Source organism: Malus sylvestris, chromosome 13 (assembly GCF_916048215.2).
Source record: "Malus sylvestris chromosome 13, drMalSylv7.2, whole genome shotgun sequence".
Classification (NCBI taxonomy): Eukaryota; Viridiplantae; Streptophyta; class Magnoliopsida; order Rosales; family Rosaceae; genus Malus; species Malus sylvestris.
Window position 1 is genome coordinate 8,136,593 of NC_062272.1, and position 20,157 is coordinate 8,156,749.

Consider the following 20,157-nt stretch of genomic DNA (forward strand, 5'->3'; position numbering starts at 1 on the left):
ATCACGTGGCACGGAATAAATTAATGCAGCATTCTGGTGCGTGGTGTAGGTCTCAGAATCTCAATTCCGAAGTCAAATATTTGGCACTCGTATTTGGACATTTATGTATTGACTGAATCATTGGACGCCCCTAATTAAAGTGATTAAACTGATAAGCAGAACTTAATCATAACTCTTTTGGAAAAATACCAGGGAAAGAATCTAGAGAAACGGAGATTTGTGGTCGCATAAGGAACGTAGAAACGTCCAGATCAAACCAAAAGAAAACAGAACCAAAAACGTAAAAACCAAAAGTTTCCTGTGATTAATTATTATAATCTCAAAAACGTAAACTACAAAGCGATTGGGTTTTGTTGATGATATGTAAAAACTAATTAATCACCGTGCCTAAATATTTTTTTTTCATTTTTCTTTGTCATCTAACTTCTGGTTGACGAAAGTTGAGGTTCCAAGTCTAAACACAATTTGAACGAAAAAAATAGCTCAGCTCCATAAAAATCATCGTAACGTTCTTGACCTTCTCATGTAGGAGAATATTTCGCATCCAAGCCTGAAACTTGCATTCTTTCTAATCTATTATATATATATATATATATATATATATATATATATGTATGCATGTATGTATGTATGTATGTGTATATATATATATGTATGTATATAAACATATTGAATGCGTAAACTATATGTCATGATTTCTCATTAAATATCTGACACGTTATTTAGATAAGTTACGAATTTAATAGCGCATTCTAGCATGATCTCACTAAATAAATTTTTTAATTCACACCTCGATAACGTAATGAATCTATATTTGACATGTATAAGGAGAAAAAGAAACGAACCGGAAAAATTAAAATTAAATTCGTGAAAGTCCTGGCAGGCGTGACATTTTTTTGAAGTCGACTGTTCAAAGAGGCAATAACAGTATCAATCAATTGAAAATATATAGTTGTAGCTGTATTTGTAGTTGTGGACTTGTATTGTATGTGGCGTAGTGGGGTGGTACCAGTAATCTTTTTAAACCCTAAACCACAGAGGCCCCGGCCGCCCTCCTAATCTAAATTAATACAAAAGGGTGGATTAAGTTGGGAAGTGACGTGGATCTCAAGGAGTGATGTCGACCACTCGTGTCCATTACTTTTGGAAATTGAAGTAATTCGGAGAGAATCCATTTCCTTTTACTTTCACCGTGGTAGGACCTACGTGTCTCCTCCTCCTGCTTGGGCTCCTTCTGAAAGTAGAAAGTAGAAAACTACCGCAAAACTTACATAAGTAGAGTGGGGACGTGGAAAAAGTTTTTAAGGACTTAAAAACTTCTAGTACGATTCATTTTAATAAAAAATTATATTTTTACATTAAAAGGTTAATCCTAATACTATTTATTTTATCTTTTAAGTTGTTCTTATCGTTAAAACGGTAAGTTTTCAAACATTTTTCATTAATTTTCCCAAAGTTTTTAGGATTCCAGCAATAAAGTCTGGCTTCCCCACCTGCAGCGAGTTTCGAATGCAAGACCTCTAGTTTTTAGTTTGAAGATGTTTCGCAATCCGCCCTTTATCACTTGGCCACCATCTCGTGATTATTTTTTATTAAATATTTAAATATTAGTGTTATGATACTTGGTGTATCGATTTGTATTCTTAACACATTAAAAAATCTCTCTGAATGTGGGACCCTAATTTTATCATAGGTGTTGGGGTGAGGTCTGTACACCGTAGGGACGAAGGATGGGCTGTGTTGTTGCCAACCAGCCAAAAGGTGATTGTGGAGTTAGGGTTATGGGTGGCAGCGGCACCCGCGATCAACGAAGCCGATAGCGTTCCAGAGTTTGGTCTTTACATTTTAATGTTGATCATAATCAAGATATAAAAGAAATCTTAATTGTCACTTAATATTAATATTTAGTATTATTCTTCTTTATTTGTAAGTGAGAGATCTTAAGATTCGATTTTCGTTAAAGAATAATTTGAATCTCATTATTATGGTCAGCTTAATGTGAGGATTATCTCACTCCCTCAACTTCTTAATGTAGATAATATTATTTGTTCAAACACAAAATAGAAATGTAAGCCTTAATGTTTCCAAGTAGTGGAATTGGCCGGTTCTTTTTTAAGTTTTAGTCTTCAAAATATTTAGGTACAAAATATTAATTTGAGGAAGCTAATTAGTTTATATTTGGCCGGCTGGACCGGATTAGCAAAATGATTTGACGTTAATTATTGGACTTTAGTTAAATAGTTTTGTAGCCACAAATATTATCGAAGTGGTTGACCAAGCTTATGGTTCTAGGTGATAAGCATGATCTACAAATTAATGTTGGGAATGGGATTTAGCTAGTTGGTTACTTAACTTACAGGGAGGGGAGTTGTGCGTACGTAAATTAATTATTTCCTTAAAAATTCAATGTCTTCAACTTGAAGCGGTCAATGACAAGCCATGTTTAAAAAATAGGAAAATTAATGAAAAAAATTTGAAAAATTTGAGTTTTAACGATAATAACAAAATAAAGAGTAAAGTGAATAGTACAATGATTGACTTTTTAGTGTAAAAATGTGATTTTTCATTAAAATGAATAGTACCAGAAGCTTTTCGTTAAAATTCCCTTAAAAAATTCATGAAATCGTATCTATCGAAATATCCAAAAAATTCAGGATCAATGTAAAAAAGAATTAAATGCAAATCTCACCCTATATTAGCAAGATATGGAAAAATGAATGAATATCGATATCTACCAATTTGCTATAGAAATTTTGTCTTGAATTTATTGTAGATTTCAAACTTTTGAATTTCTTTTAAAAAAAAATTCCCTAATTTTAACTAAGTCTGAATAAGTTGATATACCAATCTGTAGCAAATATCCATAATTTCTATCACATGCAACGATATCAATGTATGCATTAATATTTTTATAAATTTAGATATCGATATTTTCACTTATATTTTCATTCTCGAGTCTTTTTCACCATTTATGTTACTATTTTCATCCTCGATATTTTCACCATTTGTTTTTGTATTTTCATCCTCGAGTCTTTGTCTTCGCTTTGAGTTCTTTAAGAAGATTTATCTGCGGATTTTGTTATAGTTTCTTTGTCTCTTGGATGGGATGGCTAAGGTCCTTGTTCGATGATTCTCAATTATTGTTCATGTCGTATCTTTCTTTGCTACCTCTCTCTCGATCGATCGATTGCTAATCAAACGTTTTAAATGGAAAAGCGGCTTGACTCCTAGAGTTTCTGGAGTTTCTTTTTGTTTTTGTTTTTTTATAAGATAGACAACTGGTGGTGAATTATAGTTATTCATTTTTTTCAGACTCAGAGGAGGTTAATTGATAATTGCAATTTACTCATTGCCACGATCAAGCTGACTCGCAATTTATAAAATTCAAATTTAGAATTTTTCCATTTTTTTATAGAGTTGTTGTTTGTACTTTTCTACTGAGCCACTTATCATAGTTTAGTATTTGAAGTTTTTAATTAGAGAAACGGTGAGTCGGATTACACAGAACCAAAGATTTGTATAAGCATTACAATGTCCTATCTGAAAACAATAGTGTTTTTTTTATAAGAAAGGAAAAAAAGTTACAAAGAGAAGTTGCTAGAGCAAGAAAAGCTACCAAGATTCCAAAACCGATCAGGACGAGCATCATCCTTTTTGTTAAGAGGTTTCTCTCATTGCTTAAATTAAGAAGCTTAACAAAATTAAAAAAAGCACTTGATCAATTGGTGAAGCGACACTTGATTTCTAACTACTTATCGTAAAAAATAATAAGTTTAAATCACATGATTACGAGAATGATAAATATATTTGTAGTGAATTCAATATTAAACTTGTAGCTCACTTTAACTTATTGTGAGTTGATCGACAGTCCGTTGCAAACGTAATTTCATAAATTTCTTGTCAATTGTGAGAATAAAAAAAAAGAAAAAGAATTTAGCCTAAAGTCTTTGCTATTGGTCCGGATTTCTTAGTCCGTCAATCTTAAAGTATGAGCTCCGAATAGGATCTCAATCCACTTATTAGGATCTTAATATATTTCCACTTGAACGCAAAAGATAATACAAGTTGCAATATTTTGCTTGCGTGCAAGTTGTTCGACGTTAGCTCCTCTTCATATGACACGACAGATATTTCATTCTATACACTGGATTTGGATCAGGCGTTTTGGGCAAACGACACGTGGTGGGTAGCCGTGAGAAATTCCTCCGCTTCGGCTAAAGATAACACGAAGTAATTTGGGATTTGAAAGAAAAGGTGCAGAGCTATGTGAGGTGGCCTCCTTCTATCCTTCCATCCCCCCTGGTTTGTGATACCTTTTCCACATGAGATAAAGTGTGATTGAATATGTATATTTCTTTATCAATAATTTTATTTGTACACATAAAATTAAAAACATTTTCTGTATATTTTCAAAAAAAAATAAAAGCCATAAAATTTTACCAAAACCTATGCAACAAATTTTGCGTTTAAATAGCATTATTCTCTTTTATTCCAAGAATATTAACAAAAAAAGCCAACCCCAAATTTTTTTTTTACTAATTAAAATGTTGTATTTTATGTGCAATTAGTCAATTACCAAAGCCTTTTATGTTTTTATATGTTTTGGGATATGTATTGAGGTGGCTTGAGAAGCAAGTAAACGGAAAAGATGTAGTAAAATAAAATTTACTAAACGTATACGCGATGAGACATGCAAAAGGCAAAAGCAAAGGCTCTCCTCTAAGAGTGTTTTTTCAAATTGTCCGGAAAGCACGGTGGTACATCACGTGTTACTATATACATTGTGAGAAACTTTTGTTAAAAATTAATAATCTAAAAATTAAACTTTCCTCCATTTATAGAATAACACATAATGCATCACCTTTGCTCTGACTACGGTGAAAAATGTCTCCTCCTCTAAACTTTCCAAGTGTGCATCACGTGGGAGTATGATTCTTTCCCCCTTTTTTTTCTCTCTCCTTCACTCTTCTCCTATTTGAACAGTCACAATTAAATTACGTCAACATCTTATATTAATTTTTTATAGAAAGAGAAAGACAAAATAGAGAATGTAAGAGGAGGGGATGAAGGGAGATGAAAAGAGAAAGGGAGAGAATCCTAGTCTCATCACGTGATAGCCTTGTCTCGTAGTATGATGAAGTAAATCAGCGCAAAGCAGTCCTGATCAGCTGCCGTGCAAATTGAACCACACAACAAATTAACCTCCTCCCACATTCCACTAGAGCTAGTGATTTCATTCACTCCTAATTCACATTCATGGTTTCATGTTACTTTATCTTAGAGGGCATTTCAAGTGTAATTCCACGTGGCACCGCAGTGTCAATCCCCAGGTTTAATAGTAGGTTAATAGCAATAATGAGAGAACGTACGTGATGTTATTTATCAACTCAGAGCAGCTCCAGCGTATTCTAGAGCCTGATGGACAGGTGACTGTGAAAACCCAAACGCCCCAGCAACAACATCTAGCCCATGCGGGCGATTGGGGAGGGGGGCCCGAGTAAGAGGCCTGGTGCGCATTGGTGGCTTGAGAGCCTGAGACTTTGTGATGCTGGTTGACGTCAAGGTGACGTCAGCCAAGATATAAGATTAATAAAAAAACTAAAAAAATGTAAAAAAATGTAAAAAAATTAATTAAAATGTAAAAAAAAATTAATTAAAAAGGTAAAAATTAATAAAAAGTAAAAAAATTTAATAAAAAATCCGAAAAAAAAAAGATTTAATTTTTCTATAAATATGTAATCATTATCTTCCAACTTACACCATAATTTTATATTTTCTCAAATACTTTGGGTTGTAATTTCTTATTTAATGACACGTGTTACAACGAAACCGATTAAAAATCCTATCCAAAATTACAAATAAAATTATTTTTTTATTATTTTATAAAATAAAACATACTAATATTGTATTGCCTATTGCCATGACTATTCAGTTTAGGGGTGGAGATGTAAAATGCAGTTACTGTTCATTAAATGTAGTTACTGTTCACTGAAGGCTATTCAATATTGAGTTACCCTAAGGGGGCTGTAGACATCAAAATTGCGGTGAAATAAATGTTCACCAACGCATTAAAATTTTGACGTGTCAAGGCATACATGGCATATGCCACGTGTCATACAAATTGTACACATGGTGTGTGACTCAACAAAATAAAAAGAAATACCCTTGGAGGATTACACAAGTTTTTCTTCTCATTTTGGGCAACGACAAGGCAAGCACATTTCAATCCATTGAAGATCAAAACAAGGTTTTCTTCTCATTTTGGGCAATGACAAAGCATGCACATATCAAGTTTAAAATGATATTAAGTGGAAAATTAGGCCATAAAATTACCACTTCAAGTTTAAAATTGTATTAAGTGGGAAATTAGGCAATGGTGCTTGGAAAAGAAAAAAATATTTTGTGGTGGTGATTCATTCTCAAAGCCTATAAATAGGCTTCTACATCAAGGTATCATCAACCAATTCACAAATACATTTCTCTACTCCCAAATTGGAAGAGAATCCCCCAAATCTTTGAAGCTTTGAAACTCTAAAGCTCTCAAGGTTCCCGAAGAATCAAGAAAGCTCTCTTCGTTCTTCGTTCATCGTTCTTCCAAGATCAAGCCCCGACGGCCCTTGGATCAACCATCCACCAATTCAAGATCAAGCCCCAAAGGCCCTTGAAGAACTTCCACCAATTCAAGATCAAGCCCCAACGGCCCTTGAAGAAAGCACCATCGTTCATCATCCGTTCATCCAAGATCAAGCCCCGACGGCCCTTGGATCAACAACATCAACAAATCCACACATCCAACCGTTATTCAAGATCAAGCCCCGACGGCCCTTGAAGAAAGCACCATCGTTTATCATTCGTTCATCTTAAGATCAAGCCCCAACGGCCCTTTGGATCAACAACGTTGACAAATCCACACATCCAACCGTTCTTCAAGATTAAGCCCAAAAGCCCTTGAAGATCCGTTCAGCACTGTTCTTCAAGATCAAGCCTAAAAGCCCTTGAAGATCTGTTCATCACCGTTATTCAAGATCAAGCTTTAACGGCCCTTGAAGAAACACTCATCCTCAAGATCAAGCCCCAACGGCTCCTTGAAAATCCGCTCAAATCCACCTTCAAAGATCAAGCCCACGGCCCTTTGAAGAAACTTCCAACAGTTCATCCAAGATCAAGCCTCGACGGCCCTTGGATCAACGAAACATCCACAAATCAACACCTTACGGAGATCGAATCAGAGGATCAAATTTGAGAGAGATTGTAACCCTACAAATCCATTAACACCAAAATCTTTCTTTGTACACGTTGTTTTCGTTTCAGGAAATTTTCGTGTTCACAAATTGGCACGCCCGGTGGGATAATCTCTACCTCTCATCTCTTTCTCCGTTCAAGGAATCCAAACACACCTTAAAGTCAATGGCATCAAGCAAGGGACAAGCCGTTCTCGCAACCACTGAGGGAATGATCCTAAGCACTTCTGCCTCAAACGGACAATCCATTGGCGCCACAACCGCTCATCAACATGCCACTTCAAAGTTGGTGCCACTAAAAGAGCAAGATGAGCATCAAAGGTGCAAGTCTGTCATCAACCTGACCTCGCTGGGGGCACCGAAGCATGCTACTGAGGCACACAAGATGACATCCCAAAATAGCCAACGACGTTTTTCGTCAGCATCCTGGATGTCTAAAGGAAAGTCACGTCTATTGGTTGCACAAGTCATGACCATCGGCGTTACCTCAATCGAAGAACAACTGGCTCAAATGAATGAAGCGATCGCAAGGCTAACACGGATTGTTGAAGAAAAAGACTTGCAAATCGCTGCACTCGTCAGGCAACTGGAGCCACAAGACGGTGAGAATCCTGACCCAAAGGATGATCCACTAAAGAGAGAAGATGGCGAAGAAGATGAGCCTCCGGTGAAGAATATCGATGTGAAGCCGGAGCCAGACCAAGCATCGGCACTCATGGGATCTCTTTCTATCCAGTAACTGCATCCCACAATTCACAACATATGCTCACCTGAACTTTTCTGTGCATCCTGCGTTCACCTTCGTACTTTAAAGCGTTCACAATAATTATGCGCAAAAATATACTTATGAACATGCCCTGATTCAATCCAAAACTTAACTTTAAAGCATATATATATATATATATATATATATATATATATATCGATAATTTGGCGTAAAATTCACAATCTATAACGCCATACTCCCGAACTATTTATTTTCGAGAAATAATTATCGGTGACAAGCTCAACTACATGCAAGTTTAACTAACTATCAATACTTACGATTCTTTACTTCAATTTCTCGATCCTTCACACAATGATTTATGACCAACATCCAATCACTAAATCATAAGGTTAAATCTCATATTTTCACCAATTTCCTTCACATTGCTCGATTTCCCAAACAAGGCTTTTGTCTCAAATATTGTATGGCTGCATCTAACGTCTCGTTAGACTGCCTACGTACCCTAAACAGGGATCAAACCATTCGTAGTTCACATTTCCAATGTTCAAACCAAATCCGAATATATTCATTTGATCTAACATATACTACAATCGTACTAATACTCAAACCACAACAATTAGGTCTCAAAAGCATAATTAGAATAACGAATTTCATAAAATAAAAACATGTTGGCTCACTGGCTGTGCGCCGCTCCAGCTCGCTGGAAAACTCAACTATTTCTAAAAATTCTTAAAAATTATAGAAATGAAGATCTCAAAGAGTATAATAAATTTTATACATGCGGCCAAGGCCAATTTGGCCGGAAAACACCTCAAACTGGCCACGAACCGCCGGAAACCCTAGAAAATGGTGCTTCAGTTCGACCTCCATACTCATTCCGACGCCTCGACCATTGCTTGGACTTTGTTCCTGAGGTTGAGGGGAGCCTATGGGTGGTGGTAATTGGTTGGGTTGGCTTCAATATTTACGGATTGTTGCCATACACCCACGCGTACCACCATCGGGTTTTCCTCCAAAATACCACCAAATTCTTCTAATTTTGGGATGGAAATCGAAGAAAGAGGGTTAGGGTGGTATTTCCAGGTAGTGGTTCAACACAATTCATCGGAAACTGGCCGGAAAATGCACGGATTTGGCCTTGATACTCGGTCGGGTCGCACGGGTCAAGGAGGAGACCCGATTTTCCCCTCCTTCTCACATTCCCTCCTTTCTCTTCTCTCTGGTTGGTCAGTCTCTTATCTTCCTCTCCTCCGATTGGGCAGTAGCCTCTTCCTCTTTTTTCCTTATTTCCTTTCTTTTTTCTGTTTTTCCTTTCCCCCTGCCATCCCATCCACACACACACACACACCCATGGCATATAAATCATTTAATAATATAAAAAAAAACATAGTGTAAAATAATTAAAATAGTATTTCATTCTAAATACCTTCGGGTTCGTAACTCAATAAAACTTTAACCGTAACTCCAAAATCACTTCTACCTATGCCTACGCGTCCGTAAGATCGATCTCTATCCGAATATGTCAAGAAACATCACAAAATATACCAAAATCCCATACGTCCTAAAAAATCACGCTTTGTCCACAAGGCATTTCCGTAATTTCATGTATTAAAATTATAAAAACCATAATTTTTAGGGACGGGCTGTCACAATAACAAACCCTTCAATACTAAAAGTATGTTGTGCTGACTCCTTATAGAGAAATTTTCGATGCACTAGAATAACATTCATGTGGTGTTACTATTTTAAATTTATTACTTATGTACACTGTTCTAAAAATCCCTGCCTATATGATAGGCAATTGGTCACTGCCCTGATTAATTTCTAAGTGTTTGAAAAGTAAGAAAGGGCGTCTACATTGATCTTCCTAGGCATCCCACCTAAGTCGCGACTCTCACTTAGACAGAAATTAGATAACCTTCATTTTGCATTTATTTTTTTCAAAAAATTGTAAGAGACTTGTTTAATACTTGGATAAACACATAGTATATGCTTGCTTCCCATATTTTCAATATGTTCTAATACTTTATAATATATATATATATATAATTTTATTTTGCAATTTATGGTTCTCAATACAATAATTTAATTATTTTAAGTTTAAATAGAAATTTATTAATATGTTATATAAAAAAATTAATTAAAATTAAAAACCACCTAGACGCCTAGGTGCTAGGTCATTGCCTGCTGCCTGACTAGCGCCTAACATAATTTAGAACCTTACCTATATATTTACTTTTTTATCAAAATAATAGCATACAAGAGAGATATGTTAATTTTGTAAATAGTCACATATTATAACACATGAAACGGATGCCATATAAGTAACAGAGGAGATGATGGTGGTGAGTGTGTATGTCCGGATGCCACATAAGAGCATTTCCACACCTAAAAGATCCATCAAGCAATTGGCAATTCAATTCTCCAAAGTGAATAGTAACTACATTTAATGAACAATAATTGCTCAAGTGGATCGCCACCTTAAGTTGAATACCTCAGACAATTCGTATTAAAATATTATTAATTTTTTTATGAAATAATAGAAGATAGTTTTTTTTTTTTTTAATTTTAGATGATAATAAAAGATTGGTTGAAAGTATTAGAAAATATTTGAAAATATTGAAATGTGGTGTAAGGTAAAAGAACATGGTTAGGCATTTATAGAAAAAAAAAATTCTTTTTATATTTTTTGTATTTTTACTTAGTTTTTAATATTTTTTAATTCTAGTTGACGTTAGTCTTGTGTCACATGACCTAAGGACTAAATTAGTCAATTTTAACTTAGATGAGCAACAAAGCTACCCCAGAGCATAGTAGATTAGAATGGGGAGGAGAAGTTTTGGGAGAGGAAGGGAATTTATTCTACTATCTTCCAAAGGATTTTGAGAGGAGTGGAAGTGCTCTAAGGCCATTTACAACCGAATGGTCCAGAGGGACAGAGGGCCAAAAATAGCCCTAAAACCGTCTCCAACCGAGGGTCAGGCCAAAGGGCTCGTGGGCTCCACTGGACAAAAAGGGCCAAAGAGCTAACTAGCCAGCCCCAGTTCGGGCTAAGAAATTTGAATCTCAACGGTTAGCTGATGTCAGGTAGCCGTTTTATTTTTTTTATTTTTTGGCCAAAAATTTTAAAAGAATTTTTAATTAAGGCTCAGAAAGGTGATTGGTTCTATGTGGGGATGTTGCTTTTATAATCATGTTTGATTGCTCAAACCTCTCCCACAACCGATGTGGGACAAATATAATAGGTGCCCTAAATATAAGCTTCCTATTAGAGATGGTAAATGTGCATTTATACATGTAACTATCTCAAACTAAGTTGTACCAGTAATTGGACACTTAAATTAAAAAATTAATTTAACATAAAATTGTTAACCGCCGCAAGTAGACATGAAATCAGCGTCAATTACTACGACGAAGTAAGTATTTTCATAATTTATTTTAAATATTTCATTCTATTTCATTTAATTTAAGTTGTTGTAGTTTTTAAATTTAAATAATCAATTATGTTTGACCTTATGGTTCTTTGATTCTCGGTTGGAGATGATAAGAAATATGACACTGCATTGTTCATTAAAATATTAATTTCTTGGAGGGCCAGAGAGCTAAAATGAGCCCTCTAGCCAGCCGTTAGTTGGAGATGGCCTAAGGCGTGGAGGAAATGGTACACGAATGGGGAAGCTATCGTATGCAAGAGCATACCTTTCTTTTAAGGGGTGTGCTATCCACACACCCCATTTTATTTCTCACACACCCCTTGTTAATTTCTATCCGTTGATCTTGTTCAATTTATCCGATCCGACAGCAAAAAATTAAAAAAATGTGTAAGAAGTAAAATGAAATGTTGGGATATCACACCTCTAATGTTAAAGTTGGACAGAATCTGTTAAGGGTGGAGCTGTTACGGTAGGACCCCCTTTGTTGGGTGTTATGAAACAGCTGTGTTGTTCCCTCCAGCTGATGCACGGCTCTTCTCTCCCCTCGACACGTGGGAGTCCTTTTGGTCATCGATGGCAAAGTGTTGGCACGTGCTTCAGTTGCCACGCAAGACAAAGTTTGAAGCTCAAAGCATATGTGTCGCGATTCGATCATAACAGTAGTTTGTTCTGCTGACGTGGAAATTTGATTGATAAATAAAAATAAAAGATGGAGTCAACTGGTCAACGTATTTAACCGCACGTTAGTTAACGCCGTTTGTATTTGGCTGTGCTGGTTGAATTCTTGTCGGGGCACTGCAGAGAAACCTCCCATGAAGCTTTTCACTGAAAATAAATTGTTTTACGTAACAGTTTGTAGCTCAGTTCGTTAAAAAATTTCAATTTCATTTTTACCTCATCCAAGACAGGTTCTATAAGAAACCGCAAGAAGAACAAACAAATTGTTGCATTATTTATATTGATAGCGAAAAATAAAAACCGAATGACACTGAACTTTTGTTTTTTCAGTTAGAGATGAAATGATATGAATTTTAATTAATTCGACAATGATATTTAACCACTTTTTGATTCCCTAACAACAAGGTTCAAGTATTGTGGACAAATACTGATTAAATTAATTAAATGAATGCATTTTTAATATTGGTTTAATTGTAGAAATAGTTTATGAATTTTACCCATAGTTTAATTTTAAGGATAACTTTAACTAATGAAAATGACTTGAAAACTTTGAGTTTTAACGAAAATGACAAAATAAAGAGTAAAGTGAATAGTACCGGGATTGACTTTTTTGTGTAAAAATATGGTTTTTCGTTAAAGTGAACAGTACTAGGAGCTTTTCATTAAAGTTCCCTTAATTTTAGTCCTTGAACAGTTGAATTCTCATATTAGTTTCTTTAATCTTTGAACTTAACAATGTGTGGCACCATTTATCATTTCCACTAACCTCATATTTTTCGCTAAATCTAGAGACATAATAGGAACTTCAACTTAAAACTAACAAAAATCAACTTAAAACTAAAAACAACAATCGAAGAAGCTGAAAAACATATGAAAAATTATGAATTAATATCTAAACAAAGTCGGCAAGGTCGCGCAAGAGGAGCTTTGAGTGACGGGCTGTCAAAGAGCAAAAAATCAAGTCACTCAAAGCTATGCCCTTTGCCCCGTGTTGTCCCCCTTCGGTTGCTCCCACCCAATAGGCCGAAAAACGTTAGCGTTGCATAAAATAAAATGAAATTTGAACTACAAACATACAAAATGAAAATGATTGGACTTTAGCAACTTGTAAATATTAGGCAATGCGAATTCAAAGTTGGTAGTTGATAAAATTGTAGTTGGACTTAAACAACTAACAAATCACATATTGAACTATTAAAAAAAAATTCTTATGTATTCAATTTTCTTACACACACACACACACACAAAAACTCATTTTTATGGTTTTTTTTTCTTTTTTTCTTATTTCTCATTTTTAAATTCATTTGTAATGATGTGGGATAAGGTTCTTAATATACTGGTAAATCTAACAAAAAAATAGACGACGTTGGTAAAAATGACCAATTGTACAATACATTGTTAAGTTCAAGAATTAAAGAAACTAATATGAGAGTTTATGACTAAAATTAGACTACGGATAAAGTTCATAAACCATTCTTATAATTAAGGGTTTCATATTATATGGGACCACAAAAAGCCCTACTAATTCCAATAAGGACACTTGGTGGCTTGCATAAACACACACTCTTATGGAACAATTTATGGCTAGAAAAACACATTTTTGTTTTCATGGCAACCCTTAGCATATATGGAGTTAAAGGCATTAAATTTTTGGTGGCAAGGATTTCCACGTTATCCATTTCTTGTGATATTTTCTTTTGTCAATTGTGACTCACTTTTGGTACCACCAAAATCATGAGTTGATGTGGTAAACTTTAGTACACGTAGAGGGAACTGAAGTGGTTGTGGCACAACTTGCCGTGTAGGTATAAGTATGAAAAAGAAGAAAAACAAATTCTAAATTTGGTTGTAAGAAAAGAATATAGCTAAGTGACAAACTAAAAATCTAAAATGAAACTATATATATCATATGATAACGAACAAAATTTTATGTATATATGAAACACTTGTCATGTAATAAATCGTTTTACTTAGTATATTGAGTATGCGACATATAGTTGATACGTTCAACTTCTAAGTTATGAAAAAAAATATACAAATTACAATTTGAATAAATTAAATTACGTGCTTGCGTATCTTAAAAAGAGAAATGCTAATGATACTCTCCAAAATTGACTCTCTACGGACTCTCTGTTATCTCATAGTTGAACGTCAATTCTTATATCAACATTATAAAACATTGTGTTACAAACTTGAGGTGGCAGAAAATCTTACTTTTAAGAGAGTCCCCTTGCATTTAAAAAAAAAAATATTTTTCATATATAGGATAAGAATATCTAGAGTCACAAGCCAGGTCGTCTCATGAACTTTGGGTTATATGGCGATATTTTAGAGAAGAGGGGGTTTGACGTTGAGAAATGTCAATCTTATCTTATCTTTATTCTTCATTCCGTACATCGGGAATATTAAAAAATCAACCAACTTGGTTAATTAAATAAGAAGTCTGAAAAAGAAAGAAATCTAATTAATTTATGTGTAAAATAAAAAGAGAAAAGAATGCAAAGCATGCACCCACTGACTAAACAGGGGAATTTGAAGGAGACAATGCAGAGGATGTTGCTTAACGCATTTGCCACAAGTTAGGGACCCTCGTAATCGTAAATGGTGTTGAGTGAGTAGAAATGAAAGGAAGTGAAATATTGCAATGCAAGGCATGGGCACGTGACGGTTGAGTTTTGCCATGGTTGAGTATGGATCAAGCTACTATTGCCTTGTTTAGCATGTGTACAGGTTGTGGATAAATTGTTAATGTAAAGATTATTTTGTTATTTAAAAAGGTTTAAGATTTTACTGTAAAACTAATTTGTATGCAGATATTAGCTTAATTTTATGTACATATATACAAGATTCTTTATTTTTTGGATGTGAAATATACTCTCTTTAACATGCCTATCGTTAGCTAAATAGTCCAATGAATAACACTTAGAGAGATGTGGATAACCATCCCTTAACATTTATGTGGTGTTATATATATGTTCATTTATTTTATATATGAACCGTCGACAAGATTGACACGTAATCAATTAAAATTTTAGTATAGTCAATACTTAATATGATGTGAATAATTCAGAAACATCATGTGACATATTTATAGATTATTCGTGGGGTGACCTTGAAAATTGCCGACTGATATTTTCTTTACGGATGACTGTGATTGAAGAATAAGATTGTGTACAAGAGTCGCATTGTAGTCAAGTCAAATCCTTGAATCGTGGGTTATGTCGGGCATTCTCATGCATCCTAGTTTTGTATCCGAAGCTTATGTTACCCACAATGGATAAGCCTCTCTCTTACGTTCCAAAAGACTAAAACGCCCTCGGTGGCTCAAGTGGATTTGCACGTTGGCTTAAACCCTAGCTGGAAGTTACAGTGGATTTGCCATGCACGTGTAATGTGAGCCGTAGATGTAATCATGTAACGTACACTTGATTCTAACACGTCAATGGATATTTTCCCAAAAGTCAAAACTGACAGGCTTTGACCGGGCTTTTAGACTATCTGGGTAGAGTAGAGTAGTGGTCTTGCTTTTTCTTCTACTTTCTTCTTCTTTCTTCTTCTTCCCGACAAGTGACACAAGTTGGACCGTTGGAAGCTATAAATTAACGTGTATATATGGATTCACACGCCACCTCACTCACGCCTATTCTGAGGTGCAACTCTTTTTACGTTGCCTCCTCCTCATGCCACTTCGTGTGACATATCATCACACTACTATGACTTAATCTCTCTCTCTCTCTCTCTCTCTCTCTCTCTCTCTCTATTTTAATTGACAACTTTTTATGAGAAATGGGTAACTTGGATGGGTTTTGATCGTCGGAGTTGAGGAGATGAACTTTAATATATACGGCTGTTTGACCATTTCTGTTGTATAACATTTCTTACAGAAGTATGACATCTTCTGAAATTTTAGTTTTATAAGATTTTACGTTGATTTCACTCGATATGAATGGTTTGTGAAATGATAAAAATATCTTTGGATGGATATTGATCTTTGCAGTTGAAAGACAAAAATATAAGTATCCGACTATGTTATCTGTATAGCATATCACACAAAAACATGAGATATTCTACACATGTTGTGATTCCACATGACCCTATGCGGATTCCATCCCCAGTCATGCAGCCTTCTCTCACCGATAAAGAGCAGGGGTTGCATTGGAATTTTAGAAAGGATTAATATTCAAGAATCTTGCAAATCCATCGGCTCACTGCTTCGCCGTGCAAGCAAGGAGTACTGGGTTGCTTTATGCTTCCTAGTTCTGGGACACATACAATTTCGCCTTTACGTGCATGGTAAGTGAACTTCAAAACCAAAAAAGAAAAAAGGAGGAGAAAAAAAAATACTGAACCAAAAGAAAAGGAAAAGAGAGTGCACAGTGGTCATAATGTTCCCACACATCTTATGGCCATTCTTATTTGTTAAGTATAGTAATTACTGTGTCTCATGGGGCCGACTGGGCTCACCCTAGCTATACATATAAGTTATCTTTGATTCTTGATCAGCCAATCGAATCACTCCACGCATGAAAAATAAGAATTAATTAGATACAAAGCTTTTCACCCTTTCACTTCAAGAATTTGGTGATGTACTCCTGTTTGGTTTGCTTACAGATCAGATAAGATTGAGAATGTGTGGAGTGGGTGGAACACAAATCTTTTGATCTTATCTGTTTCTCATCGTAGGGTAGAGAACGAGATTCATGTTTGTATATATCCAAGTTATATACTTGCCTAACGTTAAACTAATACAAACCTAAAGTACTTTTATTAGCTTATTACAATTTATATAAAAACAATAATAATTTGAAGTAATTTTTACTGTGAGCTGTTATTAGTTAGTTGGTACTTCAAAAAAGGTTATCATGCACTCATTTTTTTACATTATCTCTTGGAAGCATGTTTTTAGAGAATCTAATTTTGTTGCTGATGCAACTACTAATATAAGTTTTAGTAGTACAAAGCTCTTATTTGGGATTGTACTATGCCTTCTGTTGGAAAATATTAGTATTTTGGTTTTATGGGCTTAGCCCGTTAGAATTAGGTTTTGTTAGAGATTAGGGTTAGTTTATTATAAATAGGGTGCTTTGTTATTCATTAGAGAACAAGTTAGTCACAATGTAGTTTCTTAAGGTTTTGTAGCCGTTTCGGCATTCTCAGTTTGTTTAATAATATTCTTATTATTTGTTAGTCTTGTTCGTTGCACACTCTGATATTCAACTTTCTACGGCCCAAGCTCTAAACTCTGACCATGGTGCTACTGGATGTACTCGTGATTTTTCTCTTAATTAATGTTTTTTTAGAGGAAAAAAAAATTTGTTGTCCCAACCACGTAAGGGAAGTACTGTAACTTATGTCTACAATAAACCAAAATGACTTGCCACCCTCCTAACCACTGTAATATCTGATTGTTCACGTTTTTATTCTCCTGAGGTCTTAAGTTGATTTCCAACTAAGAAACTTGTTTAAGTACAAAAAAAAAAGAAAAAAATCAGAATTTATCCTTTTCCATCATAAGCTTTTGAAAATAAAGAAGGGGGATTAAAACGTGGGGTTTTTATAAAATTATAAGTAGCTGTAGCCTGTATGCATGTGACCGCAATCAAAACCCCATGCATGCATTATGGTTTACGATAATAAGTTTAAAAAATGATTTTTCCTGAATTAAAAAACAAGATGGCAGCTCAAGGTGGAGTAAAATTCCATCAATCTCTAATTCCTAAGACAATTAATATTGTGAAATATATATTTTAGATATTTAGGGATTTGTGAGAATTTTGCGTAACGAACTATAAATGGGATTAGAGTGAGAGGAAACTAAGGATGTTGCTTGAAGCATTTGGCATCTCTCTCTCTCTCTCTCTCTCTCTCTCTCTCTCTCTCCAACTTCTTCTTCTTCTTCTTCTTTCACAGCTGCTTTGGTTTGGGGTCCCTTAATTGCTTTCCTTCCATGATTCCATCCACCCTCGACCTCCCTCCCTCCCTCGTGCCTCGTTTGCTGCGCAAGATCTCAGTCGTGAGCTACCACACGAGCTGCATGCCCTAATATACATATGATATAATATATGTATGTGTGTGTGTGTATATATGTATATATGTTGGAGTCATTTTTAAGCCATGTCACATTCTCTGTTCCATTATATATTTGATTAGTTATTCTTAAAAAACTAAGATTAGTTCAATTAAAGTATGTAAAAAGGGTAGCTACCCGCTGAACTATGTAAAAAACCAAGACTATAATATATATTCTTTTGTTACCTTTGTGGAACACTCTTGTTTGGTCAAACTCAAGCAGACAAAGCTAGACAAAGTCCAAGATCTTTGGCCAACAACGCCCACTAAACTAAGTTTATCCAATAATTCTCTACAAGGCCAATAATTTCTCAAACCGTCCAATAATTTGGAAGCCCTTGTAACTTAAATGGTTTTTTTTTTTTTTTTTTGTCAAATTGTAACTGAAACGGTTAAAAGTATAGGTAATGTTAGGTAGATAATTTTTTAGATCAAATTTACAAATTAAATGATATGTCACAAATAGAAAATAAACACGTTAATCAACACTTAGATAATAATAAAATCATATCAACCATGTCATATAGTTTACAAAATTTAGCTTAAAATTTTGGTCTCCCTATCATTAACTTAAAAGTATTAACCCATGCGCTTTCAAGTTTTAGAGGGCAAAATGAGATCAAAATCGAGTTTCAGAGAGCAAAGAGAAGTGAACTTTGAGTTTTAGGAAATAAAGTGGCGACTTTTGAGTTACAAGAAGTAAAATGAGATTAAATTCGAGTTCCATTCCAGTCTTCCAGAGGACGTAGCTAACCTCAAAACTGTGTGTTCGATATCCCATTTTTATCGCCTACATGGAGTTACTAGCATTATAGGAAAAATGTCTTACTTTCCCTTTTTTGTAACACATCTCTTTCTAAACCTTATTACATTTCAATATATATCAATATATATATATATATATATATCATAACACTCAAATATGCAACTAGAGGACACGATATCTTGCTTCTTGATGTTATATTTTATGGAAAATTTCAAGGATGACATCTTTGATTCACTAAAGGAGAAGGAAACAAAACCGTTCAGCATGTGACACTATATAGTAATGATGATCGTGAAGAATTTCTAAATACATGCCCCACTTTTCTCATTTTTTTTCTTTTCCATGGTATGATGCGCAATTGCATGAGTAACGTTGATATGAACAACATTAATGGACTCAAATTTCAAAGTTTGAATAAGTATACGACGTGAAGAACAATGGTGATGAAGTGGTAACGTTGCCTTTTGCTGGCTATTTGTGCGACACCCTTTGTGACCCTAAACCCTAAAAATGCCCCATATAATTAAGTGAAGTTGGCCTCCACTCTTGTCATCCAGCTCAAGGACTCCTTCGTTGAATTAGAGTTTAAAGCAATACAGTTCTGCATATGTAGGGTTTAGTACGATGTGTTCTTTTAATTTTTAATTTTATTTCATCAAGTTAAACACATTTTGACGTTGCAAATGTGGGCCACAATATTTTTGTATTATTTTTTCTACGGTCATCTATCAATGATTATACGTCCTATGTATTCCCTTGCTAATTAAGATCTCTGCATTGGTCTGAAAAATCAGGAAATCTGTAATAATAACTCGGAGAAAGAAAATAAGAAAAGAAGTTAGTTAGCATATCATCATATCCACAGGAATTGATACATTTCAACCCGAAAAGTAGGCCATTATTCACCAATATTCGTTCTCTCATGCTTGAACCTTTTTTTTCTTATACCCCCCTCCCCTCTCTCCAAATTGGGGATTGAGGACAGATCTGAGTAAAAAGTTTGAGAGGAAGAAGTTCCACCACAATCAAATTTCGGGACCGAAACTCACTTGTGGGGATTTCTCAATTGGAAATGTCTAAAGAAATATCGTAATTTGGTTTTAAGTGATATTTTCTCATTAAGTTTGGGGAAGAGCTTACATGAGAAGTCTTGGACGACATGACAAACTCATAACCAGAGCTCAACAATATTAACGTTGAGTTCTTGAAGGATTTAGGTATGTAGAGTTCTCTAATTAAGTT